This window comes from Furipterus horrens, unplaced genomic scaffold, assembly GCF_987537825.1.
Source record: "Furipterus horrens unplaced genomic scaffold, mFurHor1.1.pri manual_scaffold_4, whole genome shotgun sequence".
NCBI lineage: Eukaryota > Metazoa > Chordata > Mammalia > Chiroptera > Furipteridae > Furipterus > Furipterus horrens.
The window spans coordinates 137,793,783-137,806,127 of record NW_028327174.1 but is presented as its reverse complement, the minus strand read 5'-3'; the positions used below and the strand labels follow the sequence as shown (position 1 = coordinate 137,806,127).

General features: G+C 35.9%; 1 protein-coding gene across 1 annotated transcript in view; it reads left to right on the top strand.

Moving 5' to 3' along the window:
• Positions 1-12,345, top strand: part of ADAMTSL1 (ADAMTS like 1) — a 400,901-nt gene that overhangs the window by 71,562 nt on the left and 316,994 nt on the right. The window lies entirely within an intron of this gene.

The window sequence follows — 12,345 nt, the reverse complement described above, 5'->3', positions numbered from 1 at the left end:
TAAGACTTCATTTGCACTTTCATATATGACCGGGCACCCCTAAAATGGGATTTATTTATTAAAAAATGTGTATTTATTCTTATATGTTTAAACTTCGGTCACCTTCAAAGCGCTCTCCATTTGATGAAATACACCTATCAAGATGATTTCTGCACTGCTCAAAACAACTTTTGAACTCATCGATTTTGTTACCTTTTAGTGCTTCTGCCATTTTTTGTTTCTTCTCTTCCACATCGGCAAAACGTTTCCCTTTGAAGACTTTTTTCATCTGGGAAAACAATAAAAAAAAAAGTCATTCAAGGCGATATTGGGTGAAATAGGGAGGGTTGGGCACAGGGGTCATGCTGTTTTTGGTCAAAAACTGCTGAACATTCAGTGTGGTGTGGGCAGGCAGGTGTGCTCATAAATCACCCATCATGAAATGGGCAAACACATTGAAAGAATCTTTTAACAAAATTTACTGAAGCTGCACACAGCCTCTCACAACAATGCCAACTAGTACACTGATACAAATGAGTTCCTAGAACATGTATCTAGTGAGGAAATCCTAACCCTCTTCTTTAGATTCCACATGAATTTTGCATGTGGGCAGTCTTTGAAAGGCCATCAAGACATATGGGTGAGAGGGAGAGTGATTTAAAGGACTCACTCCTCATTTTTAATCCTGGACATTGAGGACTGAAAGCATTATTGTATAGCGGAAGGAACATAGTCTATTCTGAGTCCCGGGGCTTCCACTTAGTAATTATGTGCTTTTAAACAAAATTTATTAACCTTTATGAAGCTCAGCTTTCTTACCTGTAAAAGTACCCTACATATGTACGAAGAATATTTGTTCATTCAGTGTTTATAGCAGTTCAACAATTGGAAACAAATGGAGGGGAGCTGGTTGAATAAATCATGGTATGTCCATACCATGGAACACTCTACAGTCATCAAAAATATTAAAGGGGGAGGAGTGACTGGATGAAAGAGGATAAAGGGGTTAGCCAAAGAACATATATACATAACCCACAAACACAGACAACAGTGTGGTGAGAGCCAGAGGCAAAAGGGAGTAGGGGCTGGGTGAAGGTAGGCAGAAGAGGAGAAAGTGGGAACAGAAAGACACTTTGCTTGGGGCAATGCGTGCAAGATGCAGTGTGCAGATGGTGTCTTGTTGAGTTGTACACTTGAAACCTGCATGGTGTTGCAAACCAAATGTCACCACAATAAATTCAACTAAAAAATAAAAAATAAATAAATAGAATAGACTAGAATAAGGGATATTTATATGTATAACCTATAAAGTTCTTCCAAGGCATATTAAGTATGAAAAAGAAAGTAAGTTGTGGAGTAATTATCTTTACTGTCTCCATCAGTTCTTTAAAAATGCTTTAAAAGAATCGTGTCTGGCTGTGTGACGTATCACAAGTCTTGAAGGACGCATCAAACTGATCACAGTGATTACATATGTATGTAAATCATTGAATATTTATTTTATAAATTAAAAAAAATATTACCGGCTTTCGGGGTTTTTTTGAGGATTAGATGAAAAAAAAATATGAAAAGTGCTGAGGCTGGTACTTGACTCAGTCCGTTTCTTCAATTTTCCCCCTTTTATGGAAAAATATTCTTTCCAAGAGAATACATTATTTTAAACAAAGTGAAATTAGATTACTAAATTTTGGAAGGTCAGCATTACTGTGTGGCATTGTGGGGCACTTCTCCTGATTGTTTTACCAAATAACAGGTTGCAGGTATTTTGGCACAAAAACATTAGGCCTCGTCTCTGGCAGAAGCACAGGCTTATAATGACCCTTCCTTTGGATGAACAATAGAAAAACAGACTTTCTATGCAATGTCCAGTCCTTAATTAGGTCTCTGGCAGCTATGAAGCTTGACTGTACTCTGGGCAAACAAACCCTTGGTCAGAATGGCTGTATATTCTCAGAAACATGTCCCAGAGTACCAATCAATATCCCCCATAATAAGTCTAACTTACAACAAAGCCAGCAGGAACATAGAATGGCAACGTAACGAGTTGTAGGGTTTTGTGGTTTGTGTGAGTGTGTTTTTCCCTTTTAGCTTTGAGAAGAATTGCTGTTGCTGAAACAAAAGGATGTTCTTCAGGGAACACATTTTCAAAAACATCCCAATTTCCATGACTTGGGCCACAGCTCTTTTTATCCATGCTGAAATTGGATGACAAAAGAAAATAATTTTTAGGAAGTAGGAAATGATAAGTGACTTTTATTGTTTCTCTGAGGACACAGTTTCTGTCCAACCTGTGATAGCACTAATGCTAACTAAGCTTGAACCATCTTGCAAATAAATTAATTCCTAAATGCAAGTATGCAGCATGCCATGTGGATAACTGGAGGTTGATGTTAGTTCAAAATCCATTATTTCTTTTTTAATAGTTAAACACTGAGCATTCAGAATAACAGTTGAAAATATTTCCAGCAATTATTCTGGGAAAACAAAAACCCTCATATTTTATGACTAACTGTTTTATCATTTGTGGCATAAAGAAATAAACATTTTTTTAATGATTCACAGATTCCTTCACTTGGTGGATCTGGTGGATATAGATCTCTCTGCAGTGCTTGCTGCCAGGCAGCTGGCCAAGTTCTTTGGTTTTTTTCCTCCCCAGTGGGTTGGCCCTTCTGCTTTCCTTCTCCCCTAGGCCTTTCTCTGACTGCTGCACACATTTTTTTTTCTGTTTTAATGCTTTTTCTGACATGTCTTTATTGGACCCCTCCTAAGTCTCTCTACCTTTCCTTTCTACTTAATGTGTTCTCAATTTCTTATCCTCTGCCTCAACTTTTTGCTCTCTTGGGGTGGTGTGTCGTGAACATGACTTTGTGGAGAGAACATGGGCTTGCAAGCTTTGCTGCCTACTTTGTGGTCAGGCGAGCTCTCTAACTTCTCATAGCCTCAGCTTCCCCAGTCATGAAGGGAACATTAAGAGTCACACTCACTTTACAATATTCCTTTACAAGAATCAGTGCAGAGATGTAAACACATGGAGGACACTTAATATTTTTCAGTTCTTTCTTCCCTCTTACTTTGGCAAAGATAAGTAAGTGATGGTCTTCTGGAAGAGCCAACTTCCCCAGCTAAGGGAAGTTTTATCATGTCCATTACTCAAAGTGAAATGAAGAACTCCAAATTGTTGAGGAAGATAGAAAAGGAGAGATTATTTGCTACAACTGATTTCTGCCCATTGGCATCTTTCTGGTGTATTTAAAAGGCTGTAGAGGATTTTCCACCCAAAGTTGGTCATTGTATTCTCTAAACCAGCATCAGCCCACGGAGACTGTCAGAGGGAATGTTGGCAACACTTGTACATGGCCTTTGAGTGATGTGAGCTGGCCTTCCTGAACTAAAGAGTCACATGGTCCAGGTCACACATGAGATGTTCACTGAAAAGAAAGCAAACTGCCTCATGTAACAGCTGTGCTCTTTTCTTGTGGGTTGATAGCTAATGTCCAACAACTGCTTTCCTAAGGCAGTGAGCATGAACAGGAATGCCTACTTGGTCAACCCAGAATTTGTTTCCTTTAATGCCGTCATGATCATTGCTGCTTTGAAACTGAAGAAAAAGTTCAGCTAGACCTTTAGCATACCTTGTTATTAATGGCACAGTACTGGCTTGGTAGATTTATAAAGGAAAAAAAAAAAAAAAACCTTCATCAATTCATCTAATGAAGAGGACTAACGATGAGTCTATCATTTTCTAGAGTGTTGGGACTTTTAGACTAAGAAAAGCTGAGATAAGCTTCATCTCCCAGATAATGCGATGACCTCAGGCAAATAGCTTTAACCTCTGTAGGCCACAATTCTTCCTTTTGAAAATGACTAGAACCCATGTATATACTTCAAAGGGATCCTGGCAAAGTCAGAGACTTATAGAATATTAGAATTAGAAAGGAACTAGTATATGTTGAGTATTTGTCATATGCCAGGCATGATACTAATGACTTAAGTTCCTGATTCACTTAATTCTTACAATCACCTTGAAAAGTGAGTATTACCCTGATTTTATACATTAAAAAAATTGTACTTTTAAAGAGATGAAATACAGCTAAGGAGTGGTGTTGTTAAGCTTGTATAATACCCAAAACCTATGCTCATTTCTCTATAACACAAGTGGGTTATAGATTATCTAACCCACCTAGCAAATAACAAAATTGAGATACAAAAAGTTGAAGCCTCAAAGTTCTTTACAACATATGCTTTTTTAAAGAAAAGAGACATTCAAATGAGTTTACTGTAGCAATTATAATTCTTCAAGGCAGGAGTACATGAACTGCTGAGAATTTTAACTGTGCAAATTAAATACCACAGAAAAGGCAAATCCAAGAATCCTTGTTGAAAACATCCCAAATTCCCTCCCCTTTGAGCATCTCCGCTATCACAAAGATATAAATTTACTGAGTCAATAGTCCTCAAAAGCTACTTTCCCCAAGTCTTAGTTTCTGAATTGCATAAGATGTATGTTGGTCTCTAGCAACCCAGAAAGAAGCTTGAAGCGGGGATTTCACAGTGACTTCGAAAGATATTACTGCTGCAGATCTTCCCTTGGCAGAGTGCCTCTTGGAATGAAACCAAACAAGCTGCCATGCACAGGTTGCTAACGTGAAAATACTTGTCTATGCTCAGCCTCGTTTCCATGAAACTAGAAATGATAAACAGCATCAAATCATCCAATTAACACCAAGATGTGTTGAAACTCAGCAACATTTCCCTCTGAGAAATCACTCACAGGCCTTTCTGCTGAGCCCTTTGAGCTTGGGCCATTATTTGATTAGTTAATTCATTTTGTACTGTATTGTACTTCTAGGGATCTTGTTCTTGATGTGTTTTTCTTTTCATTTTAAACGTTTTCTTTTCAGAGAAGATTATAAAATTTAAAGAGGTTATCTTTGGGGTCTGACTGTATTTTTCTTTATAATTTTACTATGAGCAGAAGCTACACATGACTCAGAGTTTATTTAGTTTGGGTTTCAAATTCATTTTAAGTTTGAGTGAAATATGGTCATTACAGAAAAAAGGATAAAGGGGCATTATTTAGGTTTCCTTTCCTTTGAATCTTCATTGAGTAAATATGCTTCAAAACTTATTCAACACCAGTGTTGTGTTGACATAACGTACCATCATACTTTTCCGAAGCCATAGATTCATTACAAAACTCTCCTTCCCGAACAGCAACTTTTAAATGACATATCACTACATTTCATGTGTAATTTATAAATTGTTGATTTTTAATTTTCTTCATTTGAAATGTTGCTGAGAATTGTTTACTTTGAATTTTTAAAGATATTAAAAGTGTTTTAGACATACCTTTCAATCATTATAGGACTTCATTTGAAAAACAATTTTCAAACAACTTTCTTGACCTCATCGCTGGGTGAGGAAGACTAAGCAGCCAGGTTTCTAGGCACACCATCACCACTTCATCCAGAACAGCTCTGCTTTTCCCTGTTTTACAAGTTAGCATCCATTTAACACTGTTTGGGGGGAAAATAGGTCTACAATTTTAAAAAGAAGTTTGAAAACCCTTCTTTATCTTCTCCTTCCTAAGAGGTCTTCTAGTTTCTGCCTAATTATTTATAGGGAAGAAAATTCTCCATCTTACATATTTTTTTATACAATGCTAATAACCAGGAGAGTATTTCTTAGAATAAGCTCATGTGTCCTTTCCAATTACTGTTTAAGTAGATGGATAGTTATTGACTATGTGAAAGGCATTGTGTTTAGAGCAAATGAAAAAATATTTGTATAACTGTTTCTACTCTCAAATGGTTTGAAATTGAAGGCAGAAAAACAAGAAAGGAAAAAATACAGCTATTTCTAATCCAATTCAGGATAAATAAAAGGACAAGGAGCCTTGACTGGGTGTCTTACTTGGTTGGAGCATTGACTGGTACACCAAAAGGCTGTGGGTTCAATCCCTGGCCAGGGTGCATACCCAGGTTGCAGATTTGGGGCATGTTCGGGAGGCAACCAATTGATGTTTCTCACATAGATATTTCTCTCCCTCTCCCCTCCCTCTCTCCTGCTCCCTTTCCCTCTCTCCCTCTCTCCTTCTCTCCCCCGTCCCCCTCTCCTTCTTTCCCCCTCTCCCTCTCCTTCCCTCACTCCCTCTCTGTCCCTCCTTCCCTTGCTCTCTCTTTCAAGTTAATAAGCATATTGATTATTTTTTAAAGCATAAGGAAATAGCTAAGAGGACTTACAATCAATCTGTGATTCCCTCTATTTCTAAACAAGCAGCAAGGTGAGATAAAATATAACATGCTAAAAGACCAATGACATAGCCAAGTTCAAAAGCAAGATTAAAATGTCCATGGACCAAAAATGGAGCATAAACACAAGATGGCGAGCAGTGCAGTTATCACAGGCTTTTTGGTTCCATGATTAGAAGTGAGCAAACATTAGCAGCAGCCCCGCTCCTATGGGATAACCAGCACTGAACTTAGGGGCACCTGAGCCAGGTAGAGAACTCCATGTCAGGGACTTGAGTGGGGCACTCTGTGAGGAGAGAAGCTGAAGGTTGTTGTTGTTGTTGTTTTAATTAATGACCATTCTTCTGGAATGAGAACTTCATCTGGAACAGTGGGTCTAGAGAGGCTGAGGGACATAGTACATTACAAACAGATGGGCTTGCAATTTCTTCATTATGAATTAAAATCAAAATAGCAGTATAATAATCTTTCTCTGAACTGGGAGCTGTGTGAACCACCTGGAGATGATCACAAAACTATTAGGTTACAGAACTTAAAACAGAAGAGTAGCCCAGGCTACCCAGGTGAGCCATATCTAATCATGTAGTGCCTTAAAAGCAGAGACCTTTCTGCAGCTGAAGGTGGAAAAGATGTGGTCAAAGAAGTTAGAGACACTCCAAGCACAAGAAAACTTTCATGCACTATTTCTGACTCTGAGATGGAAGGGGCCATGGGCAAGGACCAGAGAGGCCTCTAGAAGCGTGATTGTCTGTGGCCGACAGCCAGTAAGGAAAAAGGGACATCATCCTACAACCCCAAACCACTGAGATTGACCAACAACCCAAATGAGCTTGGAACTGGATTCATCTCCTGAGTCCAGAAAGCAACCTAGCCCTTCTAACTTCTTGATTTTGGTTGGCATTGTGAAAGAAGCTCCAAGCAAAGGACCGAGTTGAGCCACAGTGTATCTAGATTTCTTTCTGCCTTAGAGAAATGTGAGATCAGTTTAGCACCTAAGTTTATGGTAATTCGTTCAGGCAGCAATGGAAAACAAATAGCGAGTAAACCAACTATTGACCACAACTTTGTTTTTATTTCATCTATGTACATTAACAACATTTTAATGTTTCAAATGTATTAAGGTCCATGTTTTGCTTGGAAAGAGGACAGGTTATGCAGTGAGATATTTACAAAATTTAAAATATGTTTTTAAAAATTTTAAGTATCCATTAAAAGAATAAAAATACCATCTATACTTTTCAAACTAGAGAAGGAAATACTAAAAAGTAAAGACAATTTTACCAACTTACTAGAAGTTAGGGAACAAAGAAATAGGATGCTAAATAAAAAATAAAAAATATTGTGTATTCAGACTTTACAAGATAATGCCAAAATTTTCTACTGTGATTGTTTCAATTCACACTTTCACCAGAATTACACCTGTTCTCCTGTTCTATGTGTGCCACAGCCTTATCAATGCTTGATGGTATATAAGTTTTTAATTTTCGTCTAATCTTGCTGGTGCATTCCTGGAATATACCCAGCTTGGTCATATATATTATATTTTTTGCATACATCTGGTTTTAGTTTGCTAATATTTTGTTTAGACTTTACATCTGTGTTGATGAGTAATTTTATTTTAACACTCCTTATCTGGTTTTAATAGAATGAATTGGGCAGTATTTTCTCTTTTTCTAGTCTTTGAAAGAGTTTATTTTAGATTGATATCATTTAGTGAACTTTGTTTATAAAATCACGAGCAAGTATTTTTTTGTTTTGTTGTTGGTTTTTTTTTTTTGTGTGTGTGTGTGTGTGTGTGTGGAAGGATTTTTAATCACTGATTGGGTTTTTTAAAGGGTCATATATACAAAGTATAGCATAGTGGACAAGAGAATGCACTTTGGAGCCAAGCTATTTAGGTTCAACCTCAACTTTGACTTAGTTGCTCTGTAAAAGTTATTTAACCTCATTATGCCTTAGTTTTCTCACCTGTAAAATGGCACACATAAGGTTATTGTGAGTATTAAATTAGTTAATATATGTAAATTGTAAAACAATGCCTGGTATGTAGTCGTAGTCAAGTCTATGTACATATTTACTTTTATTGTTATTGTTAACTTCTGTTTCTTCTTGAGTAGTTGTTTATTTTCTCTTGAATATTTTTTTTCTAACACTGTTTTCTAATTTATTGTCTTAAAGCAGATCATACTTTTCTGTTAATATCTTTTCATCTCTGGCCGTAACCTGCAGCTCTCTCTCTCTTTTGCATCATTAGTAGTGTTCTTTTGGGATTTCTTTTTTTCTGAATATCATAATTCAACAAAGTTTGTCAGAAATTTATTTTAATAATCTTTTAAGTAACCAATTTTTGGCTTTGTTGAGTCTGTGGTTTCTTATTTTCTGTTTCATTGACACTTGTATTTTCTATCATCTGCTTTCTTTGAACTTATTTAATTGTACATTTTTCTAATTTCTTAGTTTTGACGCTTGCTGTATTAAGTTTTAGCTTTTTTTTGCTTACACATGTTAATGTTCAACTAAGTACAACTTTGCTTGATTTCCAGTGTGATAAAGAGAATTTTTATTATCATTTAGTTCTATGTATTCTAAAATATTCATTATTATTTCATCAAGTCATAAATTATTTACAAGTCTGTTTATTAACATCAAAATACATAGCAATTTTTAAATAATTTTTCTTTATTAATCTCTAAGAACTGCATTGTGATTTATTAAAAATAAGTTTTTCATTCAGTTTCTTTGAAGTTTGTTAACAGTTGCTCTATGACCTAATATCCTTGTGTTCTTGGAGAGAGCATGAGTATAGCAAGCATTTAAAATGTGTTTGTCTAACGTCCTTCTTCTTCAATGATTTGTTAAAAATTTAATTTAATTTTATTGTTTTTCTATTACAGTTGTCCCATTTTTCCCCCATTTCTCCCCCCCCACCTAGCTCACCCCCTCCCCCACAGTCATTCCCCACCCCTTTGTCCATGTCCATGGGTTATTTATACTAGTTCCTTTACTAGACCCTCCCCCTATTTACCCCGCTTCTCTCCCCCACCTCGATAACTGTTTTTCTGTTCCTTGTTCAATTTTGTTCATTTGTTTGTGTTGTTCATTAGTCTCCTGTATTAGGTGATATTATATGGTATTTTTCTTTCATTGCCTGGCTTATTTCGCTGAGCATAATTCTCTCTGGTTCCATCCATGTTGTTGCAAATGATAGGAGTTCCTTCTTTCTTTCTGCTACATAGTATTCCATTGTGTAAATGTACCACAGTTTTTTGATCCACTCATCTACAGATGGGCACTTAGGCTGTTTCCAGCACTTGGCTATTGTAAACAGCGCTGCTATGAAGATAGGGGTGCATAGGTTCTTTTGAATTGGGGTTTCAGGATTCTTCAGGTATAGTCCTAGCAATGGAATTGCTGGTTCAAAAGGCAGTTCCATTTTTAGTTTTTTGAGGAAATTCCATACTGTTTTCCATAGTGGCTGCAGCAGTCTGCATTTCCACCAACAGTGCAGTAGGGTTCCCGTTTCTCCACATCCTTGCCATTCAATGATTTTTTAACCTGCTTGAAAAAAGGATTTAAAATATATACTTTATTGGTTAATATGTCAATTTTACTTTGTGGTCTGTTTGAACTATTTGAACCTGTCTTGTTAGACAGATATACACTTAATATAGTCTTCCCAAGAAATTTAACCATTATTCATAATGTATTGACCATCTTTGTCAGTGGCTTTTTGCCTTAACATTTGTTTGATCTGATATTAATATAACTAATCTATGTTCCATTTGGTTAGATTTGTTTATATCTTTTTCTGTTCTTTTACTTTCAACCTTTATCTTTAAGTTTATGAGTATCTAATACAAACATTTTTAAATTGCAACCTGATAATCTTGACTTTCCTCACCCTAGTTGTATTCATTGTGATTATTTGTTCTGACTTTCCAGTGTTTCTTTTTTCCTTTCTTGACATCTTTGAACTATTGAGGCTCTTTTTAGGAAATTATTATTATACTTTGCCACCTTTGGTTTTAAAGTTATACATCTATTTCTATTATTTTAATGTTTACTTTAAATTTTAATATGCATATTTAAAGACTATATTTAACTAGTATCTATACTTTCCTATCAAACAAGTCAAGCCTCTTAGAACTCTTTAATTATGATTACCCTCCTTCATACATATGTGCTTTTGTGTCAAGTGTTTTCGCTCTATTTTTATTTACCCCACAGGTTAGATATTTTATATAGTCAATGCTTTATGTAGTAAGCTCATCTTTATTAATCCCACAGATTAGATACCTTATATGATCATTGGTTATTTAGAGAGACCTGAAACTATTCCATTTTTTAATCCATATTCTCTCTTAAATCAGAAATCTTCTTCAAGGTACATTTTTTTCTATCTAGAATACATCTATTAGAAGTTCTTTCAGTGAGGACTCAATGGAAATAAATGCTCTTGGTTGATTACTTTTGTCAAATATCTGTATTTGGTTCTCTTAAAAGTTAAGTTTTACTGTGAATGAAAATCTGGAGTGACAAGTACCTTCTCTCAACACTTTAAATATAACTCTACATTGACTTTGAATTTCTATTATTGCTATTGAGATGTTAGCTGTCATTCTAATTGTTCTTTGTCTTTTCTTTTATGATTTTATCTTTATCACTGGCATTCTACACTTATCTATGATCTGTTTAGAACAGATCACTTATTCTGTTTGATTTTCATTCAACTTTCTGACTCTAGGGATATATATTTTTAATTATTTTTAGAAAATTATTTTTCTCTATATAATCCATGTATTTTATTCTGTTCTTTATATTTCTGTACCCTTGTCTCTCTCTCTGCTATATTTTAAATAAATTTCTTCAACCCTTTCTTCCACTTAACAATTTTTCTCTCCCATATGCCTAATATGCATTTTTTAAAAAATGTTACTGTTGTTCAATTACAGTTGTCTCCATTTCCCTCCCACTGCTCTCCCCTGCCCCCCCCCCCCCGACAGTCATTCCCCACCCTGAGTGGATATGACATGCTTTTTGTTGCACCCATTTATTTTCTAAAGATATTTATATTTTTCACTTAAGTTCTATTTGACTCTTTTAAAAATGCACCTTATTATACTTGTTCTTTTATTACACTTTCAACATCCTTTTTAAAAAGTTTCTTAAGCACATTAATTTTCTTATTTTGTTTTCTGTCTCTGACAATTTCACTATATGCATTTTATGTAGGACTGAATTTACTTTTGCTCTTTTTCATTCTATGTTGTTTCCTCATATGCTTCATGATACTTCTATGTACTTTTATGATTATTGGAATTTAAGAGAGAGTTTCTTATAGCCTGGGTTTACATGTGCACATCCTGTGAGATTTTGCATTTGGGTTTGGGGAAGATTATGTTGGGACATGATGTTGGGACTAATCAAGACCATTTTTAAACTAGATTTTTTACCGTTCACATGGTGTGAATTGTGTCCCAAATTCTCACGAGTCCTGTTAAGAGTTTGAAGGAGATTTCTTTCCCCACCCTTCACCCTGAGCCAAACTGAGATAGACATATTTCCTTATTATTTCTCTCTATGAAGCAGAATGGGTGTTATTTTGTTGATACCATCCTATTTTATTTTTTAAATTAACTCCAGTTTAATAGCAGCTTTGGATTCACAGCAAGATTGAGCAGAAAACACAGGTTTTTCATATGCCCCTGCCCACTGCATGCACAGGCTCACCCCCACCACGTGACTCCTCCCCCACCCCCCACAGAGTGGTACATTTATTACAATCAGTAAACTTACATTGACAAACATTATCACCTAAGGACCATAGTTTACATTAGGGTTCACTGTTGGTGTTGCATATTCTTTAGGTTTGGACAAATGTATAATGACATGTGTCCACCATTAAGGTAGCATACAGAGTACGGTAGCACCACTGCCTTAAAGTCCTCTGTGCGACACCTATTCATCTCTCCCACCTCCATACTCAGAAACCACTAATCTTTGTCCTGGCTCCATTTTTTGGTCTTTTCCCCTAGCTAAGTGCTTTTATCTCTTCCTACTTTACTCTCTCTGAGGGTTTGCCTTGGGGTTTGGGCATTTTGAGGAGATCTTAATC